This window comes from Triticum dicoccoides, chromosome 6B (assembly GCF_002162155.2).
Source record: "Triticum dicoccoides isolate Atlit2015 ecotype Zavitan chromosome 6B, WEW_v2.0, whole genome shotgun sequence".
Classification (NCBI taxonomy): Eukaryota; Viridiplantae; Streptophyta; class Magnoliopsida; order Poales; family Poaceae; genus Triticum; species Triticum dicoccoides.
Window position 1 is genome coordinate 609,782,228 of NC_041391.1, and position 6,707 is coordinate 609,788,934.

A 6,707-nucleotide genomic window follows, 5' to 3' on the forward strand; every position below is an offset into this window, starting at 1 on the left:
AAAATGCAGATGCTTCTCACTTGTTACTGAAAGTTTTCTGGAGTGATAAATGCATGCAAAAGAAGTTTAGTTAACTATTACTGTTGCTGTATGAATTCCAACCAGGTCAATTTGCACAAGCACATGGGCTAGTATCATTAGCAGTGCTGCTGTAAGCATATACAGATTTCTTGAACAGTGCTATTAATTACAAATAGAGCAATGTTGAAAATGAAACAAAAGGAATTGGAAAACCAGAAAGATAGGAATTCTGTTGTAAGTAAGCTAAGATAAAAAAGTGTTTACTTTAAGTAATTATTTACAACAAGCATTGTGTAGGAAAATGTCATGCAGGCTGTAACTTGAACTTGAAGAACTCCTTAGATAGTTTTTTAGTCTCCTTATACAAAACAAGCTGAAGTTTGAAACCTATTTCTCCTAAGCAGACACAGAAAAATTGCAGATAAGTAGACACTGAAAATTGCAGCCATGTCAAAGTGTCATTTCATTTGGGAGCAGTAACTATAAGAAAAGGAAGTGAGTTGAATTGCAAAAAAAAATGGAAGGTGAAATGAAAAGAACATTGCTCTATGTGAAAACTGTATGTGCAATCTACAAATGTGAAAAACTGTATGTGCTGTCATAGGTGTTGTGCTGTCAAAACTATATGTGCAATCTCCAGAACAATTACGCTTATGTGAAAACTATATGTGCAATCTCCAAATGTATCATCATAATGTAGGTGCTGTGTTGTGTGATTCTTCATGCTGAGAACTTCATCTTTTTCAACTTGCTGGACTATATGTTCATTGGTACTACTTGTGATGTTGCTGCTGTACTACTTGGGAATTTTGTCAACTTGATTAACTTCCGTTCCGGCCCTTGAGTTTGCCGGAATGTTGATTAACTTCCGTTCCGGCAAATTCGGGTACTCCATATGTCCTATTTTCAGCAAAGGTCATGCTGAAATTTTCCGTGAATTTTAATTAGCATGACTTTGCTAAAAATAGGACATATGGGGTACTTGCGACTAATGCATGGGCCGGGGTATCTTAGTACTTAATTAAGTAGGATCAACTGCCCCTTTATTCTTGTTGCATTAAACCATAGGTGGCAATAGAGCCAAGTGATTAGGCCCAACTTAGAATTCTCCTTAGCATCGATAAACCCTAGATGATAAACCCAACATAGGTGGCAATAGAGCCAAGTGATTAGTGCCAAGTGATTAGGCCCAACCTAGGGTGCCTCGGCATCGATAAACCCTAAATGATGAAAACTTAACTTGGCTGCCCCGGATGCCTCGGTGTCGATGAGAACCTAAATGATGTACGCTTAGGCTTTTAGGGTGCCTCGGCGTCGACAAACCCTAAATGATGGAAGCTTAGGCTTTTAGGGTGCCTCGGTGTCGACAAACCCTAAATGATGAGACCATGATCTTGTTCCGTGACAATAACCAACTTTTTGACCAAACTTTTTTCCTATTTAGAGCGAAACATGGCCCACAACAATGAGGCCGGTGGTTCGGGTGGCAAGCAATTCTAGGAGCTGTCCCAGGAGATGGAGGAACAGCCTCATCGCTATGAGGACGCCGCGGAAGACACCGATCCTGATTACACAACCCCTAGTGGCGTCGGGGATGACACCACTGATGGTGCCGTCGAGGATGCCACCACTGATGATGGCGGCGCACACACAGATGGCAGCCAATCGAAGAAGCAAAGGAAGGACCGGCGTCCAAATGCGCTCCGCACTATCAAGGAGGAATTCACTCAAGTGGACTCCGACGGGAATCCAACGGAGCCCAAACATATAGTCAAGGGGTACTCGGTTCAGCTCGGGTGCATTCTCCGGAGCACCATCTCGATCAACACCGAGAACCTTAGGCATAAGGACCGAGGGAATTTGCGCAACCTCCTCTTCACGAAGCTGCACGAACGATACAAGTTCCCCGCCGAATTTGAAAACACACGTCTCTCAGGGGATAAAGTGAACAGTGCCACCCTCATGAAGATGCGCACGGCCCTGTCTACTTGGAGAAGCGCGGTGAAGAAAATGATTGATAAAGGTGATAGTTATGAGAAGATCAAGGCGAAATATCCTTTGATGAGCGAAGATGAGTACAAGGAGTTCGAGATCAAGTGCTCGAGCAGTGCAACCTCCAAATCAAGTCAGTGGGGGAAAGAAATGCGGGAGTTGAACTTAGGGGAACACAAACTCGGTCCCGGCGGTTACAGAGTGGCGGAGCCTATATGGGACAAGGAGGACGCGGAGCGTGCCGAGCAAGGCCTACCGCCCCGCTTCGAGAAATACAGCGGTAACAAGCAGAACAGGAACTATGTCAGGGCCCGGTACAAGGAGGACCCGCTAACAAAGGAGCTTACCACAAATCCGAAGACCAGGGTGCTTGAGCTTGTTCTGGTAAGGAATACACCCCCGCGTAATTAGCTCCATATGGTTGCACTCTATTTCTAAATGGTTCACGTTCCTTTCACAGGACACTGAAAGCAGTAGCGCGGGGTCGTCTCACAACTCCCCTTTCGACACCCCTTTAAATAGGGCGTTGCACATAATGAAAAACAAGGATAAGCTCACTAAGCCGACGTCAGCTGGTCGTGTGGCCGGCAAAGGCTTGTCCACAAAATGGGGGTCATACTATACCACTGGTGTGTGGAAGGAGAAAAAGGCCAGCTCGGAAAGCCAGACGCGCGAGGTTGAAGCACTCAAGGCAGAAGTGGCGCGGATTCCGGAGCTTGTCCAAGAGCAAGTGGAACAACAACTGGGAAGGAAGCTCAACGCCATGGTGCCTACGTTGATTCATGGGCTGACGACTTGGATTGCAGGCGGACAACAGGGGCCTCCCCCGGTTCCCAGCTTCACGGCCAGCAACTCGCACAGCGCGCAGGTGGCGCCATTGGTGTCTCCGGCGGTGGCGCCATTGGTGTCTCCGGCGGAGGCGGTATTCGTGTCTCTGGCGCCGGCACGGGCATTGGAGCTTAATGCACCCGGGTGTACGCCGACCGGCACCTCGCCAGCAAGCGCCCCCTCCGTCAGTTGCACGCCCGCCGTTGGCGGTGCCTCGACATTAGCCGAGCTCGATGGCATCACGGTAACTAAGCCTCTCGGTCAATGACTTCATCTCCTTGCCTTTGACTGGGCATCCCTGACGCCCTGTACATGTTTTCGCAGGGCACCGCCAACGTTCCTTGCACTCTTCTGCACTTTGTGGGCGCCGAGCTGGTCGATGTCGCCAAGGGCAGAATCGTTCAACCGGGCAACCGCATGTTCCACGGTAATCCGATGCCACCCACAATGTATAGGTTGAAGTGGTTCGGGTGCTGTCAGGCTCCGACGAGCTGTTACCTCCGGTTCGACCCGCTAGGGCCGACGAAGAAGATGAGATGACCCTCAGCACCTGCGTAAACTGGCCGCTGCTTTGGCCGAAGAGCCAGATTCGTTTGGGGGCGGGGGACACCACCCCACAGACAAGACCACCAGTCGTGCCGGCGCCAAGCCATGGCAAGAACGCCACAACGCTACCGGACCTGCCAGACATCCCTATGTCGGACATACCTATGGCACAGGATCCGGACAACCCTATGGCACAGGATCCAGACGACGACGACAACGATGAAGGTACATTTACCAAAGTCGATAAGTACTTTGCCGAACATGGGTACGCTGACGAGTTCTGCGGGCCTCTTTCTCAAGAACCCAACCAAAACGACCGCAATCTAGCTGGTACAACGGAGAAATCCAATTGCAATAGGCGTCGTTTGGCATTCATTTCTCAGGAGACGCCTCCAGCTCCCGCCTTCACCGAGCCTCAGATAGCTGAGGTGCGAAATATTATCAGCCCCAACACGCTCAAGAAGGCGGTCTGTGAGCAGAACTCGGTCCCATTACTGGAGATCAAGAAGAAGGGACAAAAATGAAAGACTAACAAGGGCGCCGGTGCGAGCCAGCCAGCACCGAGTATGATCCGTGCTCACGACGAGCCACCTTCACCTAAGGATATCTCGAGGAGGGTGCATGTGGCGGGTAGGGCGATGCTACGGCCAAATATGCTGAATGCTGCAACTGGTGCTATGCGGAGTCTGCATGACAGTGTTCTTTCTTTGGAGAAGTGGCGTCTCAGAGAGAAGGATGTGGCATACCCGGTTTTCGTGGCCAAGATGCCAGAGGGCAAGGGCTTTGTCGATGGCAACATCGGGGGTTCGATCGTCCTGCGGTTTGATGACATCTTTGCTATGTTTAACCTTCATCCGCTGCACTACACCTTCGTTTGGCTGTTTTCGCTAAGTATGGAGATGCGGATCATTAGAGACAAGACCCCGGACATCGTGATAGTCGACCCTTTCTACATGCATCCCAAGCACTTGAGCAGCGTTGGGGACCGCCAAGTTGCGAGTTCACACCTCGAAGGCATCATTCTGGCAAACCCAGATAAGGATAACTTCCTTGTGGCTTACTTTCCCGAGTAAGTCATCCCTTAACCGCCCCGTAACATATGATTTCTTAGATTTCGATCGTTCTATTTTTTCTAACATTCCGTGTTCTGTGTAGTGACACACATTGCACACTCATCCTCTTAAGCCCGAAATATTCCATGGGCATGTATTTCGACCCGAACCGTAACTCCAAGATAGACTACACAAATGTCAAGAAAGTTCTTGATGATGTTCTCCCCGGCTACGCCAAATCTGGAGGCACCTTCACCAGGACTGTTCGTAAGTACGGCAAGCACATGTTCTCACACAATATGAAGTTCTGCTACATCAAGCAGCCGCCTGGCGGTCAGAAGGATGCCTACTACGCCCTCCATCACATGCGGGCGATCTTAAGGGACCATCATCAACTTCTGCTACCAGATAATCTCAAAGATTGGGCCGCGAACTTGTCGGCAATCAAGGACGCGGACCTCAGACAAGAATTCTTTCGCATCCATTCGGACTTTGCAGACATCATCCATCAAGATGTCCTTCATACGTCGGGGCAGTTCTTCCTCAGCTATCAACCGTACAACAATGAGATAGATGGAATGCTACAAATGCAGGGTGACAACGACCGCTATTTCATGACCATCGCAACAGACGGCGGCTTCATCCACGCTCCTGTCCGATGAGTCGAGTCGAAAGTAGTGATGTGTAGTTCTGAAACATTGATTGGCTCATGTTGTAATTAAACTTTAATGAATTCGTATGTCTCTTTGGTTTGGACAGTCATTCAACTTAGATGTAATCGATGCTATTTATTAGTAGGACCATGAATCATGCTATTAATGTCTTGCTTTTCTCTTCCGATCCTTTTGTTGCATACTTACATATTGCTTATGTATTGTCTGTTGTTTGGCTTGTGCATAGAGATGCCGTCGTATGTCGTGTACAAGGGTAAGGTTCCCGGAGTCTACGACGACTAGGAGGAGTGTCGGAGACAGGTTCATCATTTCAGCGGTAACAGTTACAAAGGGTACACCACTAGGGCGGAGGCCGAATCTAGATATGCCCGCTATCTAGCGGGAGAGAGGAGGGAGCGTTGGAGGAACCGGATGAAGACCAGTTTGATCGCAATGATGCTCATCGTGATGACCACAACTCTCTTCTATGTGATGGTAGTTTAGATGGTCGATATCGACTTGTAATGTGAAGACAAACTAGCTACTCGCGGTCTCGAGACTTGTAATGTTCTATCTTTGTTCAGTCTTTTGAATTCAGAGACTAATATGATGATTTGTATTCGGAGACTAATCTTCTATTGTATTCGATGAATCTACTGTTGCTGTGTGGTGTTGTCTAAATTCTGTCCAATAATATATTTTGTAACCTGTGAAAATATCAGAAAAGAAAAAAAATAATCCCTAACATTCATACTAGTGGCGCACCATGCAAGACACTAATGGCGCACTGTGATAATCACACTAATGGCGCATCAGCCACTGGTGCGCCATTAGTATGCCAAAGCACATGGGTACATATGGCCCCCTGGAAAGAATTCTAATGGCGCACTATGGGAAATACTAATGGTGCACTACGTGGTGCGCCATTAGAACACCAGATACTAATGGTGCACCAGTGGTGCGCCATTAGAATTTAATTCTAATGGCGTGATGCTAGTGGCGCACCAGTAGTGCGCCATTAGAAGGCAAAACTGGTGCGCCACTAGCATGCCTTTTCCTAGTAGTGAAAGCTTCTCATGATCAGACAAGAGAGCATTATGTTGATCTTGAAGGGCGTCAAACTTGGAACGAAGTCTCTGAAGACTCTCAGCCAATGCTTTTGACTGATCCATTTCTTCACCCAACATATCATCGCTCTTACTAAGCATGTCTTGAACCCTTTCCAAGACTCTTTGTTGTTTAGTGGAAAGGGAAGCAAGCTTGACATAACTGGGGCCAAATTCATCACCTGATTCATCATCACTAGTTTCAGAGAGGTAGCTTTCAGTTACCTTATCAACCCTTGCCATAAGGCATGGTGAAGATGATGGCGATTCAGGTGCAAAGGTCATCTCTTTAAGACACTCCTTGTAGTCCTCAAACCAAGGATCATGACGGGTACGATAACCTTCATAGACCTCAGAAAGATGGTCCCAGATTAGCTTCGCATGATTGAGGTGCATGACGTTCCTGAACTGATTTCGGGACAGACAGGAGCAGATAACATCCTTCACCGTGAGGTTCAGTAGAGTGTACTTGCGAATGTCATCAGCCTCCGCCATCTTGCATAGATTGG